Source organism: Vigna radiata, chromosome 9, assembly GCF_000741045.1.
Source record: "Vigna radiata var. radiata cultivar VC1973A chromosome 9, Vradiata_ver6, whole genome shotgun sequence".
Taxonomy (NCBI): Eukaryota; Viridiplantae; Streptophyta; class Magnoliopsida; order Fabales; family Fabaceae; genus Vigna; species Vigna radiata.
The window spans coordinates 10,940,778-10,963,099 of NC_028359.1; the positions used below are offsets into that span (position 1 = coordinate 10,940,778).

The 22,322-nt window shown below is 33.5% G+C and overlaps 1 pseudogene; it reads right to left on the minus strand.

The window, feature by feature from the left end:
• Window positions 1–1,256: 1,256 nt before the first annotated feature.
• Window positions 1,257–14,269, minus strand: LOC106773319 (annotated as a pseudogene).
• Window positions 14,270–22,322: the final 8,053 nt, after the last annotated feature.

Here is a 22,322-nt window from a genome sequence, read left to right on the forward strand (position 1 = left end):
CTTTGTTAAACAAATTGAAGGCCAAACTACATCAAGCCCGGAATTACATGAAGAACCAAGCTGATAAAAAGAGAAGAGATGTTCCTTTAGAAGTGGGGGATTTAGCTTTGGTCAAGCTTCAACGTTGTACGCAGCACTCTATGGTGTTATGGAAGCATCAGAAATTAAGTTTGAGATATTTTGGTCCTTTTGAAGTCATTGCAAAGATCGAACAAGTTGCCTTCAAACTACTGCTTCCTGAATCAGCAAAGATACACCCAATTTTCCATATCTCCTTACTAAAAAATTTCATGGAGATCAAAAGCAACAATACCTACCATTACCCCTTACTACAAGTGAGTTTGGCCCTCTTATTCAACTATCAACATCTTAGAGTCACGAACAACTGTTAGGAATGGGAAGCAAGTTGAGCAAAGATTGGTGCAGTGGGATTCCTTAAGTGAAGCTGAAAATTCATGGGAAGATTTGGTAGAACTCCAACAATTCTACCCCAATTTCAACTTTGCGGACAAAGTTGCTGTTAAAGAGGGAAGTATTGTAACACGCATTGGAGAATTGGGTAATGGTGGGAGACACGTGGTAAGCAAGGCACAAAATAATGACATTCGTAAGAGTACACGTATGAAGAGAGAGAGCATAAAGTTGAAGGAATTCGTTTGGTGAGGCGTGTGCGGTATGATTCTTGGGAGACACGTGGCAAGCAAGGCACAAAATAATGACATCCATAAGAGTACACGTATGAAAAGAGAGAGCATAAAGTTGAAGGAATTCGTTCGGTGAGGCGTGGGCAGTATGATTCTTCCCTCTGCATTTCTTTCTCTGAACATTCTCTCTGTCTCTTTGGCCTAATCCTTCTTTTTGGACAATTCCTTTTCGGGAATGATTCTCTTCATATGGATACTCAAATATTCTACTAATCAATGCAACCATTCTTGAATGCTCTGTTTTTACCAATTTTAATTGCTTTTATTTGCTATTACAACAGATTGTTTTTCCATTCATACTTGGTCCTCTTATTCATTTAATACCACTTATAATTCTTAATTACATTCTCTTCTACCCTAGCATTGTTACAGTGAGAGAAAAAGTGAGTGCTCGAGTGTCTTGAGTGTTTTGTGAGAGAGATGACAAGTGTACTCAACGGAATGAGTGTTTCACCATTTTCAGTAAAGATCAATTACGACAATTGGTGTTAGTAGGTGAAGGTTTTTCTTGAATCCCAAGATATATGAGACATATTGGAAGACAAGTACAATGAACCTGCAGAGGATGAACATCAGACAATGACCCAGGTTAATACATTGAAAACTACACAGTGACCTAGATGACAATGAGAAACTTAGTTGACAATTGAAGTCATTGCTTATTCGTTCTTCTTTCCTTCCACTTTATGCATGAAGCACATTTGAACATAACACCAGATCAAGAAACCATGAAGCCTAACACAATGAAACGTGAACTTTTAACAAGACTTTACGAACGTTATTAATAAAATTCACCTCCCGAAGAAAAAGTTTTGAGAATCCTTTTCTATGACTTTCGCATGTTCAAAAATTGGTGGGCACCTGCTCTTGATTCTTCCTCGAGACAATTTTCTTCATGAATCTTACTAACAGATTTTTATTTGGCTTAGGAGAAAGATCCATTTCCAGATCACTTGACTCATCACGCATTAGATAGACAGCTGTTTTCTTTACAACAAATCCATGCCCGAAAGTCACAAAAATCTCCACCTTTTCTCCAGATCCTAAGTGTGACATTATGCCGCGCCAATCTTCATCGTTAAAGGAAATTACTGTGTCATGCTTGTATATCTGGATGGTGCATTTTGTGTAATTAACCATTAAGACACTAACGAGATATTCAGTCATCGTGTTTTCAGGGGTTGAAAAATACACAGCACATAAAGCCATTCCCTTTATGCGACAATCATCAGGCACAACGAAAGACACTGAACGTCCCTCTCCTGTTTGGGCCAACCAATATGGATAATTGTCACCTGGGAGTAAAACATCACAAGACTCACTGGTTGCCAATCCCTGTAGCATGAGAAAAATACCGTAGTCATTTATGCCTGCTATTCATATGGACTTTTCCAATCGTTATTTTTTTTCATTCCAAACTACCGAAGAAGAAAATTTAAGAAAATAACGAGTATTACATAATTGGAACATAGTCCTGATAATTAATTCAAACAAATTCGGTAAATAGTTTTGTTCAGTGGAAATCAATAGCTAAATTCTCTTTACATCATACATGTTTCACAAACTATATAAAGTATAAATTCACTAGCAAAATATGAAGTTTAACACTATAAAATCATTTGATAACAGAAAGAAAAGGTGTTAAAGAAGGTGAACATTGAAGTTGCCTTTAAATATTTCGTTGCTATGATCTCACATTCTCATAATCAATAGCTAATGAGTAGTAAAGGTAAGTAGACAAAGATAAAGAGAACAAACCTCAGATACGCTCTTGCATATAGCATTGAAGACTTCTTCGTACCTTCCAATGCCAATCAAATAAGACTTCAAGGAATGCTTTGAAATTTGTGATGTGCATGATATTACTTCTAACGCAGGAAAATTTACATCATATACACCATCCAGAACTGTTCTTAATTGTTTAGATAGTTCAAACTCTGTATTGCATTGCACCAAAACACTTCGGAGATTTGAAAGGTTGCTAAGAACTGGTGCTAGATCACTCAAATCGTTGTTCTGCATATCCAAGGAGACAAGAGATGCTGAAGTGCCACTAAACGAATGAATACGAGTTAGAGGACTCATCATTGTTGGTGACATCCAAGACCAAATGATAGAAGGAAAAACATTACGTGATAATCCTTCAAATCCACATAGGGATATATATCCAATGCTTTTTGATCTTACTACTGAAAAGGGCACTTGTTTCACAGCAGTATTTTTAGCAAGTAGAGTTCTCAAAGATTCCATTTGCCCTATATCTTCTTCCAATTTGTCTATCTTTGAACAACCAGATAGGATGAGAGTTTTCAAAGATTTCAATTTATATTTTTCTCTGGGGAGACTAATAAGGCTTGTACAGTCCTTCAAATTTAACAATTGAAGATTTTGGAGATTCCCAATGGACTGGTGTATCTCACACAAACTTGGACAATCTTTGAGAATGAGTTTTTCAAGACTTGGTAGTTTTGAAAAGTCAGGGGTTTCGATCAAGTACTTTGAATGACTAAGATTGAGGACTTTCACCCACGGAAAAGCCTACAACAAGATGGGTGTTTATTTTTAGAAATAAGTTAGATAAGCAAATGTAATAGTGGTAACTGGAAACAATTACTACTCTATTTAACATGAGTTTTAAGAGAAATTTTCCTGTAATATATACCTGGGGTTCTTTCCAGACTAGTCTAAGATTACTGTGCCTTAAATCAATCGCAATTACTCTTCCCAAATAAAAGTTGTTAGGTATGTATTTTAAAGGAAATCTTTTCCAATATATCCATGTCAGCTGCTTAGGAAGATACCTATAATCTTCATTGAGTTTTACATTATCAAGTTGTAATAATCTCAATCTCTGCATTTTCTTAAAAACAGAAGTATTGAAGCAACATCTACTTGTTAACGGTAATTTCAGAGTCAATCCCTCAATAGCTTCAGTCCCCTGTGATGACAAGATCAAATTAAAAATAACTTAGTAAATCACTTTACTTTGCTAACAAGAGAGTGATACATGAAGTTCCGCCTAACTACACATGCACTGCAAACACTTTCAAGTTTCAAAACTGTATATAAAGAATGTACTTACAGTATTTTTTGTCATTACTTCAACTACATCCTCATGAAACCACAATCGACTGCGCTTCCCTGCTCTCTTTGGTGAACTTTCCCGAATAATCTCTCGTCCCATGTCTCTTAGCAAATCATGCATTCCAAGTTTGTTGCTCTTTTCAACTTTAATGAGGCTACGTTCTATGAGAACTGTTATTCCAATATCAGCATGTAGTCCACACCCATTTAGTATCTCTGTAACATAGTCTCTGTCTTTACCAATAAAGAAACAACATACATCAAGAAATATATCCTTTTCCATTTGATCGCGTAAACCGTCAAAACTTATTCTCAGTTTCTCTTGAACTTGATTATTTGGAATTACTTTTAGTTTTGACAACACACTTTTCCACTCCTTCTTTGTCCTCTCACTCAAATAAGAACCAAGAACCTCCAGAGCTAGAGGTAGTCCTCCACAGTAACCAACTACACTTCTTGCAACTTCATTGAAGTCTTCTATTGGATTTTCCTGTCTAAAAGCATGCCAACTAAAAAGCTCAAGGGATTCACTTTCGTTCATTTCTTCTATCTTGTACACATAATCAACTTTAAGTCTCTTAAGAAGGCGTACATCTCTAGTTGTAATGATTATTACACTTCCATGACCAAACCATTTACGATTTCCACATAGGTTTTTTAATTGGCCAATCTCATTAACATCATCAAGAACAATGAGTGCCTTTCTTACAGAAAGTTTGTTCTCCAACATGTCCCTTCCCATCCCAACGCTTGTTATGTTCACCTTTGCTTTGAGGATGCCCGAAAGAAGTTGTTCTTGCAAATGAACATGCCCTCTACGATCTGTTTCACAAACTTCTCTAATATCTTCAATGAAACATTTATCCGTGAATCTACGGTGAATCCGATTGAAGGTGGCTTTGGCTGTGGTAGTTTTACCCAACCCTCCCATTCCCCATATCCCTATGATGCAAACTGTGGAGAATTATCTTTCAATAAATCCAATCACTTCTTGAACACGGGATTCTAAGCCAACAGGAAATTCAGTAATAGACATAGATGCGTTGTCTAGTTTTTTGAGAACGTCCTCAACAATTTCCTTCACTAATTGAGCCTGGTTCCTTCAAGTTTAGAAATAAATTAATAAGAACAAAACCAGTATAATGGTAATTTACTATAATATATATATATATATATATATATATAATACGAATAAGTCTCTTAAATACGAAAGAATCTTATTTCGAATACTTCATAAACTTTTTTTTCTAATTGGTAACGAAATAAATTAAAACTATTTTGGTTTATATGTCGCAAGAAATGGTATTTTATCCTTATTATTGTGTTTTTTCAAGTGATTCTAAATTATTTTTACAGTATCTTAAAAGAAATTATTATGATAACATATACATTTTTCATGATTTGATGATGCATTATGTTTATACCAATAACATAAGGGACTTAACACAGATCATTGCTCAACACTTTAGATGGAATGAACTGGATATGTCAAGTTGATAAACATGTAGAAACTAGAACATATGGAAGTAATAAAATAATTTCAACCAAAATTTCTAATTTATTAAACATCCAATTTAAAAGAAAAAATTATTGACTACTCTTTGAAAATTAGTTATATATAAAAAACCTAAAATATACTTAAATCAAGATATAATAATTTTAAGACTTAAATAGTATTCTAGACCTTCTTATTCCTTCTTATTTCTTATACAAATTTTTCATTTTGTCAGTGAAACAAAAATATAGAGAATCACAGTAGAATAAAAATTTTAATTATTAGTTTCACTATCTATTATTGAGTAAAGTTTACATTTTATAGTTACAATAATAAAAAACAACTCATTCAATTAATTTACATTTTATTTTCTACGTATCTCTATTCTATCATTAACACCTTAATAAATGAGAGTTATTACAGAAAGAGGAAAAGAAAGTTATTGTACAAACTCAAATTATTCATTACCTGGTATTGCTCACATCCCAACCGGAAAAATTTGTTGCTGCGGTGAGGGCGGTGTTCCACCTCGACATCATATATTCATCCCATGATCTTTTCTGTGCAAATGCTTTCAAAACATTTCCAAAATCACCAGTTTGATGACGAACTTGGGATGGAACAACATGGTAAAATATAGGCAAAACTATGTGGCCATGAAATTTGTGGCAATCAATGATTGCTTCCAACTCGTCAAGACACCAAGAAGATTCAGTGTAGTTTCTGGAGAAAACAACGATACATACCAGAGACCTCGCAATCGTTTCTAAAAGTCCTACTCTTAGGTCCATTCCCTTTGGAAAATCGGTTTCGTCAAGGAAAGTGTTAACTCCGGCATTGGAGAGGGCAGCGTAGAGATGAGAAACGAAATTCATACGAGTATCTTCTCCCCTAAAATTGATGAACACATCGTGTATATGATCGCTCCTGGATGAAGAAAAATACTCGAATTCCATTAGAGGAAATAGAGTCAACGATTAGAAGAGAAAGCTATGAGGCATAGTATGGAGTGATGAGTTTAATGAAATGATTATTTTGACAGTGTGACAGAAAGGAGATGGGAAGAAAAAGAAAATATGATTATGATTTTTAAGAAACAAATTCGGAGAAAACATTAAAACAAAATCTAAAAAGAGAAAGCAAAAGTAAAACTAAGTGTTCAAACGATGTTTCTTGTGTATTTTTCTAATTTAAATTCTAAACTAAGTTAGTAATTTTATCATTTATGATACCACAAACAAAAGTTAGTAATTTTTTTATATTGTAGTTTATTAAATTATCATTTATGGTACCATAAAATATGTTCCATCACTAGATTAATTGAATGAAAAATAAAGAATGTAAAAGATATAAAAAATAATAATTTTCTAATGAAATTTAAGCTTTTTTATATTAAAGGATAAAAATAATGAAAAAAGATATAAATGAAACCAAATCATAAATAAAAATTAATGAAAATTTAAATTTATATTTTTATTTCATTTTTTTCTCTTAATCGAACATGGCTTAATAGCGATGAGTTGGTCGGGTGTATATAGCGAATCTTAAACTTTTCATGCGTCGGTAGATACTTTATACTACATAAGTTCCCCAATCCCAAACAACTGAGCACAGCTGAGAAGGGGTTTTATAGATGCCGATTTTAAAATGGTGGAAAGTATGTTGGAATCGTGTTGATATGTGTCAATTGAATTTGAAAGGTCCAGCTTCCTCTACCGTTTAATTTCATTGAAATGAAGGGTTAAGATGTATTTCTAGAAATCACTTTTTCAGGTTATAAGTATGAGGATGGGTCACTGGTCATTATAATAATAAAAATTAGAGCCGTCAAAATGGGTCACAACCCGCAAGCCAACCCGGTCCGTCACGGGTTCGGACCGGGTTGGGTTTGAAAAATACAACCCACTTATGTGCGGGTCAGATTTCAACCCGGCTCATGCGGGTTGAACCCGTAGTGAGCCGGGTTGGCCCACCAACCCACCAACCTAATTTTATTTTTTTATTTTATTATTATATTTTTGAAACCCTAAAAAATAAAATACTATCTTCACTCACTGTGTATACCAAAAAAGTAACATTTGCTCTTTCAAATCACTATCATGATACTTCTCTCTCATTTGACGGTGCTCTCACCCTCACTTCACTGAAATTCCTCAAGGAGCAGGTAAAACACCCTTTCTTTTTTCTTCTCTTTTCTCCATATTTTTGTTTTCTCACTTCTCTTTCTTTTTTTTTTTTTATAATGACAAAACTAGGGGTTTGCGAATATGTTTTTTGTTTTAGGGAATTTGAAGACATGAATTGATTTTTTTCATGTTCTGACATGCTTGTATCAGATTTTGTTCATTTTATTTAAACAATTTGAGTATACATTATTTGAACAAACTCTTTTTGATATTTTTGAATTTGGGAATTTATGTTACAGATTAAACTATTAATTTTTTTGTTGATGTTATTGAGTACTGATTCTTTTTTTTTTTACTAATATTTTTTTATTCATTGTCGGAATTGGTCTTTAATATAATTTTTTAGGAGTGAAATTTGTTTAAATTTAAATTATAGAAAGTTTGTATTTTTTTATTTAAAAAAAATATAATTAAATGGGATAGTGAGCCAACCCGTTTACCCACCAACCCGTGGTGGGTCGAGCCGGGTTCAAGTTTTTCTGGCTCGCTAATAAATGAGCCGGGTTGGGTTGACTCACTAAGTGACCAACCCGTGGTGGGTCGGGCCGGGTTGAGCCGGGTTACCCGTTTTGACAGCTCTAATAAAAATAGAAACAAAACATTTAAGTGTTTAAAAATAGGTTTAATCATTCGAGAAGTTCCTATTTTGGACGAAAATCTCAATTTTGTCGCGTTCTTTTTGGGTTTCTCAATTGGATCTCAATTTTCTGAAAATTACAACAATTTGGCCATTTCCGTTAAATTGGGTTCAACGGCGTCAGTGTCTTATTGATGTGGCACGCTGTAACGAGTTTTTAATTGACACGTAGGGCACCTCTATCTGACGTGTATATTCCTGTCAGGCCCTTCTACTTTCCCTACCTGAATGATCATATGTTGCTTTTTTCCCACCAATGCTCTTTCCAAGCAGTTCATATCTTGGTGTCCCTGAAGTATCTTTAGAACTAAAGCCATTAAATTTATCATGGCTTCTTTGAATGGCATCAAGCCTGTTATCCCTAAGATCCTAAGGCACCACTTTGGAAGAATGTGAAAGATCGGATGCTCTAGTAACCTTTTCATCATGCAATTGATCAGAAACAGAATCATTGGATGGTAAAGACATTGTTTTGATTTGAGCATTCACAAAATTAGTTTCACAAATGAGTTGGCACACTGGAACTCTCAATTTCATTGTCTTCATCACCAACATCAGAACTATAATTTCCAAGACCTAAAACATCTTCAGGAGAACTAGAATTAGATTTTTCACTGAACCATCATTTTCTACCCTCTCTTTGACTGGTTCAAATCTAGCGTGCATTCAAAGCAGAGAGAACCCCCAAATCAAGTTCGTCCATCAACCTTCGTCGCATCACCAAGTGTCGCTATCACTGGAGCACCGGAGTTCATCTCCACTATCATGCAACCCTGCAAACAAAAAGCCCCAAATTTACGAACACTAAGCGCAGGAAAGATTGCCCCCTCCGACACCTACAAAATCTGGAAGCGCGACAACAACCTCCGCGTCGGCACTTCCCTCGGCGGCTTCGGCGGTCTCAAAATCCAGTGCGCTAACCAGAGGCTTCCTCTTACTTGGAGACGAAGATCATTAGCATGACGTCTCGCCCCGATCTCTCAGATGCCATTAAAGTTACCATGGAAAAAGGTAAGAGCTTTGCCTCCACATCGGAGCTAGACTCCGTCGACGACCACCGTCGGGGTCAGTGGGTTTCTCCCCAGCCGACACCTCCACGGGTACCATTCCCGTCTTAAGCACCATCATAAAAAACATCAAAACCCTAAGGCACGACCTTCACCATGCCAAACGCCGATGGACAGCGCCTTACCATCACGCAACTGTTAGAGTCAGCTTCACAACCCAACAATACTACTTTTTTTGTTCTTAAAAAAATATAAATATACACGTCAGACAGAGGTGGCCCTACAGGTCAATTAAAAACTCATTCCAGCGTGTCATGTCAAGCACACATTAACACTCTTGGATCCAATTTAACGGAAAGGGTCCAATTGTTGCAATTTTCAGAAAATTGGGACCCATTTGAGATATCAAAAACGAACGGGACAAAATTGAGATTCCCCTTGAAAATATGAACTTCCTGAATGATTAAACCTTTTTAAGAAACCAAAAATTTATTTTTTAGTTTTATTTTTTTTATTGGGACAAAGTTAGCTTGAAAATATATTAAAAGTAAAAAATGATTTATAATTATATCTTAACATGAAATTAAAAAATTTATCTCTAAATAAACAATTTTTTTATCATTAACTATTAAAAATATAGTATTTAATTACATTTTAAATTTTTATTAAAATTAAAAACTAATTTAAATACTAATAAGTTTTAATTTAGTCAATAGAAAAATTATATTTTGTTTTTAAATTAATTTATAATTAAACAATTCTTTCTAGTTATAAATTACACACAACAAAATTCTAAATGATAACAATGGAGTGCCGTATTCTAATCCAAACATGAACATACTCTAACAATGTTTCTAATTTTTGCAAATATATTTTTCTTCGGTTTCTTCGCCTTCATTTCCACATCAGTGGTTGTTTGTGCACTCATTTTAGGTGAGAGAATCACACTCAGCTCAGGTGATTCTTGTGCAATCAGTCCAAGCAATCTCATTGCAATTGACTGATCATATATCAGATACACGGCTGTTTTCTTAGCAGTGATTCCATCACCAACACCTACAAAAATCTCCACGTTGTCTCCGGGTCCTAGATTTGATATTACACCCTGCCAGTCTTCATCGCTAAAGAACATTGTTGTTGCTTGCTTATATATCTGAATGGTGCACTTTGTGTAATTAAAGATGAAGACATTAGTAAGATTTTGAGTTGCCATGTTTCCAGGGCTTGATGAATAAACAACACACAGCAGCATTCCCTTCATGCGACAATCACTATCTTCAGGAACTTGAAAAGGTACTGAATAACCTTCCCCTGTATAGGCTAACCAATAAGGATAATTGTCCCCTGGAAGCACAAAATCAGTAGAACTATTGGTTCTCAGTACCTGTGTCATGCAACAATGCTTAGTTCTTCATTTAATATGATATGCAAGTTCATATTGTCTACTGTTATATACACTGTACTTCATAAAAAAGTAGACAAGAAAATGGATTGAAATGAATTCAGTCAATAGACAAAAAGAAGGAGAAAGAACCTTTGATATGCTATTGCTAAGCATATCGAAGACTTGCTGGTAGCTTCCCATTCCAATCAAATACGATGCCATATAATTTTCTGGAATTTGTGATTGATATGCACTTTCCAGTTCAGAAGAGTTTACATTGCATAACTTATGCAGAATTGTTCTTAGTTCTTGAGTTAGTTGAAAATCTGAGTCGCATTGTACAGAAATACTACGAAGTTTTGAAAATTCACCTACTTTTGATAATAGCTTAACCAAATTATTATCCTGTATATTCATGGAGACTATAGATGTTGGCATGATCCCAAATGGTTGAAAACAGGATAAACTTCCTCTTGTATGTGACATCAAAGTCCATATGAGAGAAGGAAATACATCTCGTGCCAATCCTTCATATCCACAAAGGGATATATATCCAATCTGTTTGGATCTTACTATGGCAAAAGGCACTTGTTTTAGACTAGTATTGTCTGCAATTAGAGTTGTTAAGGATTCCATCTGCCCTATGTCTTCTTCTAACTTGTCAATATTTGAACAACCAGAAAGGATGAGNGTTTGTAATGACTTNAACTTATAGATTACCATAGGAAGATTGCCTAGGCATGTACAATNCTTCANGTTTAGAAGAAGGAGGTTANTTAGATCTCCAATTGAATGGTGTACTTCATACAAGCTNGGACAATCTTTGAGAATGAGCTTCTCAAGATTTGGTAGTTTTGAAAAATCTGGGGTCTTTGATAAGTACTTGGAATGACTAAGATTGAGAAATTTTAGCCTCTCCAGAAACTGCAATAAAATTTAAACCGAACAAAAAGAAAGATTAGCAANGTATATGGCTGAAAAAATTCACAAGACAACTTAATGTATTATAGATACATTTGTTGTTGTTCTTCATTCAAATTTGCTGTTTCACTCAGGTAATCAGTAATGCATGTAATAAAAAGCAAATTACCAAAGTAAAACACCAAATTTGATTGGAGAACAATGATAATTGTAAAAGACCATGTGAGTTTTGGTCCAAATTGGTATTTTCGTCATAGAAAATATCAGGTAATATATACTATATACGTATACCTGAGGCACCTTCCATACTAGTTTAAGATAACTGTATTTTAAGTCAATAGCAACTATATTTTCCTGATAAAAGTTTTCAGGTATGTGGGTTAATGAAAATGCTTTCCAATCAACCCATCTCAGTTGTTTGGGAAGATGCCCATAATCTCCAGCTACTTGTACATTATCAAGTTTCAAAAGTCTCAGTCTCTTCATATTCCCAAATGTTTCAGTACCAAAACAAACTCCACTGGTTCTTTGCATCTTCAAAGCCAATCCCTCAATGACTCCTGTTCCCTATGAAAAATAAATGAAANAAAGTTATAAACANGGAGAAGCATTNGCTNTTTTCACTAGAGAAAGTTAAGAAGTAATACACATAAGATGCAACTTATGTTAAGATGCAACATAAGAAGCTAAATACTTTGAAAAGGTAAATATATATCTCATGGTTTTAAACCGAAACTTAGTTAAAATTCAGAAGATAAAAATAAAAACTTCTATTGTGATGCTCATGATATCATTGAGAATGATTGATAGTTGAAAAAATAGTAAGAGAAAGTTCTTACAGTATGTTCTGTCAATATATCAAGTACATCATCATGAACCCACAACCGACTGCGCTTCTGTGGTTCTAGTGGTGAACTTCGACGAACAATTTCTCTGCCCATGTCTCGTAGCAAATCATGAATTCCAAGTTTGTTATTCTTTTCAACTTTTACGAGACTCCTTTCTATCAGAACTGTTATTCCGATTTCAGCATGAAGTCTACAGCCATTTAGTATCTCTGTGACATAGCCTCTGTCCTTACCGATAAAGAAGCAACATATGTCAAGGAATATGTCCTTCTCCGTATGATCGCTTAAACCATCATAGCTTATTTTCAACTTCTCTTGTATTTTATCATTTGGTATTTCTTTTAGTTTTGATAATACACTTTGCCACTCTTTTTCTTTTCTCTTATATAGATAAGATCCAAGAACTTCAAGAGCTAGAGGTAGTGCTCCACAGTAAGTGACTACTTGTTTTGAGAGTTCAAGGAAATCTTCTGGTGGATTTGCTTCCTTAAAAGCATGCCAACTGAAAAGCTCAAGGGACTCAATCTCATTCATTTCCTCCACTTCATATACATGGTCAACTTCAAGAACATTGAGTATACGTACATCTCTTGTTGTAATGATTATTACACTTCCTTGAACAATCCCATTACCATTTCCACATAGTGCACTTAATTGTTCTAATGTATTTACATCATCGAGTACAACAAGCACTCTTTTGGTGCAAAGCGTTTCCTTGATCATNGCTTTTCCCCAATCACTGCTATAAACCTTCACCTTTTCTGTTTTCAGGATATCTGAAAGAAGTCGTTCTTGTAAATCAATCTGCCCTTGATCTCTTTGCCAAACTTCTCTAATATTTGCTAGGAAACTTTTATGTTTAAATTCATATCGAATTTCATTGTAGATGGCTTTGGCTATGGTTGTTTTACCAATCCCTCCCATTCCCCAAATCCCTAATATATAAGCTCCTCTTGTTTCCTTTCTTAGAAGGCCAATACAATGTTCCACACGACATTCCAATCCAACTGGAAATTCTGTAATAGACATGTATGTTCTATCTAGTCTTTCCAAAACTTCACTGACAATTTCCTTCACAACAAAGTTTTCATTTCTGCAAAAAAAAAAAAAGAAAAATATCTCGAATTTATAATGGATACAAATTATCATAGATCCTACAATAAAATCGAAGTTGCATAAATCCTTTGACACTGTTGATCTTCTGTCTTTCTGCCATAGTGTTCATAGCAGAAACCGATTTACTAAACCTTTTACAGGTACATCAGAGAAGTCACAGATACTATTTGCTAAAGTAGTTTAAGAATTTTCTTTATTTCACTTTTACTTGCCACTAAATATATAAATTTAAAATAAGTACTAGAAGAAAATATAATATTTTATCCGTAGGAATTGAAAACATGTAAGGATGTTCATAACAAGTCGCACCCTGCTCAATTAAGTGCGTTAGATTTCCTTTCAAGAAAGAATAAGTAATGGATAGAGAAAAATCGGATAATCAAAAGGGAACAAAAAGTATATGCATACCTGTACTTCGAAACTTCCCAACCTGCAAAATCTGCTGCGTCTCCCAGTGCTTTCTTCCATTGTTTCACCCGGTGGAGGTCACTAGCTTTTTCCAGAATGACTTCGAAAGAAACATCGTTAAGGCCACGTAGAAACCGAGGGAAAACGCCGTAAAACACGGGTAAAACCACTTGACCTCTAAAAGCATGGCATTCCATGATTTTGACTAGTTCGTCGAGACACCATGTAGAGTAAATGTAGTTTTCGGATAAAACAACAATGGAAATTTGAGAGCCTTCTATTGCATGAAACAGTTCTGTTTTCAGCTGTTGTCCCTTGGCAAGCTTCTCATCGTCCAGAAAAGTGTTGACTCCGGCATTTGCAAGAGCGGAATAAAGATGAGAAACGAAATTCTTACGAGTGTCTTCCCCGCGGAAACTGATGAACGCATCGTATATCCATCGGAGCTTAGATTTTGAGGATGATGAAGTGTAAGACATTGATTCAATTCGATGAAACAAGACCGAGACGGTAAAAGCAAGAAAGCAAGTTCATTCAATTTGATGTCGATACGAGTTATAAGAGCAAGTGAATATGGTTAATAATGAAACTGCAACGATGTTATCGGAGCGCATAACGACGAGTTCGATATATTTTTCTTCCTTTCACTCTCTCTACGAGGAAGTAAAACAACAACCAGAGCAGGAAGTGGCAACAATGACTATTATAATTAACCTCGTTTTTAAATGAAAATGTCATGCAAAATATTCCTAGGTTGTTTCTAGGAATATTTTCAAATGTAACAAAATTTTAGTTTGGTGATCTATAGAATAGGGGTAATGAAATCATTGTATATGAGCAGCTTCTTGCTTTCAGCAGCGACAATAAACTAGAAGAGTAATCAGACAAGTAAGAAAATAAGAACACAGCATGAAAGAAACATATTATCCGAGAGAGAATTTAAGAAAGAATATATACCACACTCTATGGTATTCTTTTTCTTTTGCATAACTCACTTTTTTTGCTCATCTAGATTACCATTATTTTGTGTGTGTGTGTTACAATACCCCTTCCACACTGTAAGCAACCTTATCCTCAAGGTTGAATTTAGGAAAGTTTTCTATTCTCCTTTACATACTCCCTGCTAGCATTAGCAATCTAAAGAATTCCATTGAATTAAAAGTCGAGGAATTAGCTGCGAATGTCTCATGATTATACTGTTAGCAAACAATCTTTAGATGAATAAAGTTTCTCTTTATTGTTCCACTCATGTACTCAATAGTTCAATTTATAGACTCAGATATTTTTTACCATTGTACTCAAAATAGACAAAAACTGTTAATATTAGGCATAAAACTCCAATAACTAATACATTAAATGTTCACAACGGCTAATACATTTAATTTATTTCATTTAAATTTACTTAACAAAACTCCCTTGTAAACTTAAATGCTTCTTCATCTCATTTTTTTCTACCCCATCCTGACTTTGCCATGCAATGCACACCATGCTTGCTCCCTTCATTAGTAGTTGAGTTCTTTACTATCTTCATTCTTAAAAGGTGGTGACCACCATGGCATCTTCTTGATAAAAGAACACCTTTGCCACCATTTTTAGATTAAAGATCTTGCAAACTCATATATTTCTTGAGTATTGAAGTAGCACAATCAACGATGGTATTAGTATATCTCAAAGGAAGCATGCATTGGATATTTTGAAGGAAATTGGATTAATGAATTCAAAATTTGTTGACACACCCATAGATCCTAATATCAAACTCCTACTAAATCAAAAGGAGTCTATTTTAGATCCTAAGCAATATAGAAGATTGGTTGAAAACTAAATTACCTTACAATTATTGGTCCTGACATTTCCTTTGCAATTAGTGTGGTGAGTCAATTTCTCAATTCTCCATGTGAAAATCATTAGAATGTAGTCATCTATATAATAAAGTTTATTAAAGGTTGTTTCCTATTCAGATGTTGATTAAGCAAGATCTCCTTTTAATAGAAGATCTACTTCCAAGTATTGTGTCTCCATTGGTGGTAACTTGGTCAATTGGAATAGCAAAAAACAAAGTGTTGTGGTAAGATCTAATGCAGAAGCAGTAGAGTTATGGCCTCAACTTGTGAACTTGTTTGGCTTAGACAATTGCTTAGAGAGCTACAATTTAGAGATATCACTCAAGTGATACTTATATGTGACAATCAAGTTGCTCTTTATATCAATTTTAATATTGTCTTTGATGAGAAGACTAAACACATTAAGATTCATTGTAATTTCATTCGAGAAAAGATTATATCTAGAGACATCAAGATCGAGTTTATCTACTCAAATGATTAGTTAGCATATATTTTCATTAAGTCTTTATGAGATTGAGAATTGAAAATATTTGTAATAAGCTTGGTACAAATTATTTATATGAACCAACTTGAGGGGAAGTGTTAGATATATTGCATTTTATGTTAATTAGGGAAACGTTTCTATGTTAATTATATTATTTTTACATATTCATTTGTATTTGGACTTAGCCCACATTCTCATTATTATAAATACATTACTCTGCCTATTTTCTACGCAAGGGAGATAAATCTTATATCTAGTTTTACTATATTCAACAATGAGTAATAATTATTGTAAATACTCCTAGCATTATTTATGCGCGAATAACAATAGTAAAGGCATCAAACCATTTTTTTTGACATGGTATCAACCTATGCACGACCCTTTTTTTTTCTTTTTTTACTTGAGGCTTTCCTAGTTTCATACTTTTTGTTCTTGGTTTCATTGCTTTCGTGACCTTGCCCATCATTTTTATTTGCGATCTCTGTAAGACCCATGAAAAATATCTATTTTAATAAATAGTAGTAAATTTTAGCATTATTATAATAATTTTAATGAATAGAAAATATAATTAAGATTAGAAAAATTTAAATTTATGATAGAAAATTTTAATANTTTCAGAAGGAGGGGTTTAAAATTTTGAGAACCTATTTTAGAAGGTTTTGTAAAAAAAATGATGAATAGTAAAAAGTGAATAGTAAAAACAAAAAAAAATAAAAATAAAAATAAAAATAAAATGAGAGGATAAGAATATCTGAATTGCATGATTGAGAAAAGATAAGATTTGCAAGTAGTTTTGCAAGTGGTGATTAAAATATTAATAAAATAATAAATAATATTAAAAAAAATAATTTGAATAGTAAAATTTTTGGACTATAAATAGCCATGGGAGGGGAGCTTATTCTTCACAAAGAGAGGAAGAATCAAGTGAGAAATCTTGAGAAGAAAGAGTTAGGAAGAAAACTTTAGAAGAGTAGAGGTTCTTGAGGGTTTTCGGGGGAACAAATTCGGAGCAAGGAATTGAGTCTGAAATAGAGGTAAGGGAAGCTAACCTTTCTACGCTTTTATATTATGATTTACTATTGTTAAATCACTATTCATGTCTTGAAATTCTGTGTGAATATTGTTAATGGAAAACATATGTGCTTGTTGCATATTTATTCATATTGATTTCTTGTGTTAATATTATATGTTGTTGTTTTGAATCTATAAATGAGAAATTTGTTAAGAACAAGTTGAGGAACACTTTGGCTAAGGAAAGACCTGGTACTTAAGTTATCCATTGTGACGCACCTCTCTTTCCTGGAAGTCTACTCGATGTGATTTTAACTAATTCTTATCAAACAGATTATGTGTAGTTAAATTATTTTGTGATATATTCAATTTGTATGATTTTTGGGATGGATGGACTTCATGATGTTTGTATGAATTATTGAGTGTATATCCTTTTTCTATTACATCCATCTGGAAGGATAAGAAGATGTCTAAACGGCTTTGCCAGATTCAACTTCTTGGTTTCCCCAGAACGTATATATTAAAATTATTTCGTTTATGGTAGCTTACCCTTACTTTTTGTGTTTGTGCCGGAAAATTATATTTTTGCGATGATCGTATAATGTATATGTTATACGGAAGCAGATGAAGGAATGTCACCTAATCCAGTTCAAGTGAAGATAAAGGCAGAAGAATAGTTGATAAGAGTCGGAGTTATCTTTATAGATGAGAAGTTGAAATTTGAGTTTAAAAGGTGTAATTAACATGAAATCCTTTATACTTATTTATGGAAGATTGTGTAAATGTTATAGTTCTCATATTATATATATATATATATATATATATATATATATATATATATATATATATAATGATTTAAGTGTAGAATTTTGGGATGTTACAATCTCTATTCGTGATCCTCATTCGTCGTTCTGTTTGTTGTTCCGAGCCTAGTTATTTTTTATGGGTCTTTGTTGCGGTTTTGACTGCGGTTCTATTTGTGGTTTCGAGCTTCTTGCTTTGAGGCTATTAGAAGTGCTTTATTGAATAGGAGTATTGTTCCATCTTCGAATGCATATGTTAGTGAACATTTTAGGAAAGAAGAATGTTTACTTACCTAAGGAATCATGACTCATGATGTTGCTGTTTTCGAACCTACTTCGGTTGCATATGCTACCCACAATAAAAGTAAAGGTAATGATATGTGACATGTCCAATGCTTTTCTTGCAAACAATTTGGTCATATCGCTTATAATTATCATAAGAAGTTTTGAAATTATTGCAATCAACGGGGTCATATCTTTTCCAATTGCCCCACACATCCTCCACAACCAAAACAACATCATATGCAAGCATTCCATGTCACTACTAATGCACTCACTTGTCCTCCTACCCAATGTCCATCTGATTGTGGTGCTCTCCAGCCTGAAATAATTCAACATATGGTACTTCTTACTCTCTCAGCCTTGGGTATTCAAAGTAAGTCCTCTAGTGTTCCTCACCCATAGTTTCCTTATTTTGGTGCATCTAATCACACAACGGGTTCCTCTAAATATTTGAATAATTTATATTCTTGTAATGGTACTCAGGAAATACAAATTGATTTATTTATAGATTTCATGAATTTTTAAAACCTTTTTACCATTAAGTTCATTGCTTCCAGCTCTGGATTTTCTTATTTAGAGTCAACATCTTCAATGTGTCTTCTTGAAGCTGTCTTGCTTATAGTCTTGAGGGCAATGTTGTGTTTTTAGTCTCCTTTTTCTTCCTCCTTCAATTTGTCAAGCTCCAACTCATGTTTTCTTAATTTGCCAAAGAGTGTAGTTATGTTGGTGGTTGTCAAGTCTCTTGATTTTGATATAGCAGTAACCTTTGGCTGTAAACTTTTATTAAACTCTTCAAGATCTTGACGTTTATTTCCTCTTTGTCAAATGTTTTTCCAAGGGCAAGAAGATGGTTAACAATATGAGTGAACGTCTTTTGTACATCATAGATAGTTTCACCATTCTTCATTCTGAACATCTCATATTCTTGAATGAGAGAGTTCTTCCTTTCTCTCTTAACCTCGTTTGTGCCTTCATGGGTGACTTTCAAAACGTCCCACATTTCCTTTGCAGTTGTACACATAGAGATTTTATTAAATTCATCAATGGTGAGGGCAGAAGAAATGATGTTATTGGCACTGACATCATAGTGAGCTCTTTTGTTTTCATTTGCATTCCACTCAGAGAAGTCTTTGACCTTTGTCTTACCATTATAAATTTGTGTTGGTTCAAAGGGGCCATTGATCACAGCATCCCAAACACCTTTGTCAACTGATTCTAAGAAAATTTTAATCTTTATTTTCCAAAAAGGGTAATTTTAACCCGTAAATAGTGGTGGTCTATTTATGGATGCACCTTCTCCAAAGGTTTGAGATATATTGGTCATCAGGATCAATTTAATTGATTAATAAGTGAATGTAATCGATTAAAATTTGAGTAATTTTCAAATTTCATCTCGAGTGCCAATTGTAAGAAAAGAAATGCCTTATATCTCAAGTCACTGATAACGATTGATTTTACATGTTTTTGTGTGTATATTTTGTTAATAAATCAAATCTTTCATAGCTTTTACCTTGTTTTATCCTCAAGTTTAGTGTGTTTCTAGTTTTCTTGTGTTTTATTTAGTATATGCTTGTTTTTACCTCTAATCTCTTTGTTTGAGTATGTGAAATAAATGAATAGGAAGCAATTCTAGTGGAGGAAAACAAACAAGAACTCAAGAGAACATGTTTTGGGAAAATAAAAGATCAATTTGAAGCAAATACCCATGTTGGATGCCTTTGGAATTGTATAAGAACTTAAATTTTTTAGAATGTTGTCTAAACTGCTTGGGGCTGAGCGACACTTTCCAGCACTGATTGCCATACTTACAGAGAGTTGCCAATGGTTCTAGCGCTGAGCGCCACATTTCCATAAAGCTGCCACGAAGGCTGGCACTGAGTGTCAAGGCTCTACCGTTGAGTGGCGGCGACGTTGACATGTCAAAATGGGTTATTTAAACATGGTTCTTGAGATTTTTTGGGCATTCTTCTCCTTCTACACTTCATTCTTCACCTAGAGAGATTGGGAGAGGCCTTTGGAGGCTGTTTGGGGTGTTGGGAAGCTCTCCCACTCCTCCTTGGGTCTTCAAGCTTCATCAATGGTGATTTTCCCCCTTTTGGGTTGAAGAAGAAGATGGGTCACGAGTTGGAGATGGAATTGTGAAGGGGAGGCACAAATGGAACATGGAGAAACTGTCAAGAACCTTGGGAAAGGTTGTGCATCTTCTCTTTGGTTCCAATTTCTTCCCTATCTCTTCAATCTTTGTAGAACCCTAAGTTCTCTACCATGGAGGGTTGTTCCTATTTGTTGAGAATAGTTATAAAACATGAAATTTGTTAATGATATATGTTTTTCCAATTCATGTTAGTATTCAATTTCTATGCTTAATGCTTGCTTTGGATTCATCACTCATGCATGAATTATAGTTCTTGATGTATTGAGAAATATGATTTGAACCTAGAATTGAAATTGAACACTTATTGATGGAATTGAGATGTTTGTGAATGCATGAGAATGAAATGGATGAATTCTAGTCTTAACAAATTGTAAATACATATATTAAATTCCTTGCACACCAATTGTTTGATAAAATAGTAAAAAGAGTTTCTTGTGTTGTTTTGTGCACTTTGATGTCAAATTGAGTTATAAAAGGAGAGACAACTTGTTTCATAAGTGGGTAAATCTGTTTAGAATGGAAATTGTATTGAAAATTTAAGTACATGATTGATCGATTACATAAGTTGCTAATCGATTAAAACAATTTACTTTGTTTAATCCAGTTCATTTATAACCTGATCTGTTATAACTGTCATTTGAATTTATAACTGGCTAATGAGATTAAGTAATTGATTATATGCTCAAGATAATCTGTTAAAATAGAAGGAAAAGCTTAACATATTACATAAAAATCTTAATCGATTATATTGCGTCAAGATTTAGAAAATCATATATATATATATATATATATATATATATATTTCTGACATCTTCCAAAGGCTTCTTAAGAACCATTTCATGCGCCAACCTACTAGAATGAGCCCTATTGGTGTGCTAACTTTTCTTTAAGGTCACTAAGTTCTTAAAACAAATTAATTAGACGAGTTTAGCAATACACATTTGACCAATGTGTCTATATATTTATTAGACGAGTCTAACAACATATATTTAACGAGTTTGTCAATGCATTAATTAGACGAGTCTAACCATTCACATTACATTATTCATACACTAATTTATATTTTTAACGGGTCAACTCTTTATATTTCTGCATATCCTTTATATTTTTGGATAATTTATTTTATTTTTACATATTTTATCTTTTATATTTTTACAAAATCTATTATTTATATTTTTATAGATATATTGACTTTCTAAACCTATAAATTATTTTTAAAATTAATTTTATTCTAAATTTAATTATTTTTTCGATTTCTAATTATCTTTCAATAAACCAACAAATCAATTAATTTTGGATAAACACGTTCAAAACTAGTTAATATTAAAAAGAATAACCTTACAGAATGGTGCACGCGGCTAACGCATAGTCATGCGACGCCAATCAAAATATACACTCCTTACAATGTACACGTTGATAAATAAATGTAGTAAAGAAAACCTTCTTATCTTTTGATATCCACACGTTGATAGCGTAGTAGTTCTGCTAAGAGGAGCCATACATTAATCATATTTAAACAAATTTTAAATTTCGAAATGCATCGTATGAAGAAAACTAATTTTTACAGAACACTGGAATCATCCTTACAGTCAACATATTCTCGATTCATCTATGATCTTGTGAGCGTTTTCAAATGTTCGTTGCTCTCTCTCTCCAAAGGCTGAATTTCTAATAATCGTTAATATAAATTTTGATTCTTGCATTAATGAATTAAGTAATTCTTTTAAATTTATAAAAATATTAAATAAACATCAAATTAAAAAATTGTAATATATTGTTAGTGATTTTTGCTTAAAATATATTTTAAAGAAAAAGTGTAACTAAGAATTTTCCATTTTCTTATCAGGAATTCCATTTGTTTATATAAGCTAATTCTATATTCTTTCGCAGTAAAGAGTTGAAATAAAAAGGTGAAGTGTTTGCACCTTTTAGCTTGAACTTAAATAACAAACACAT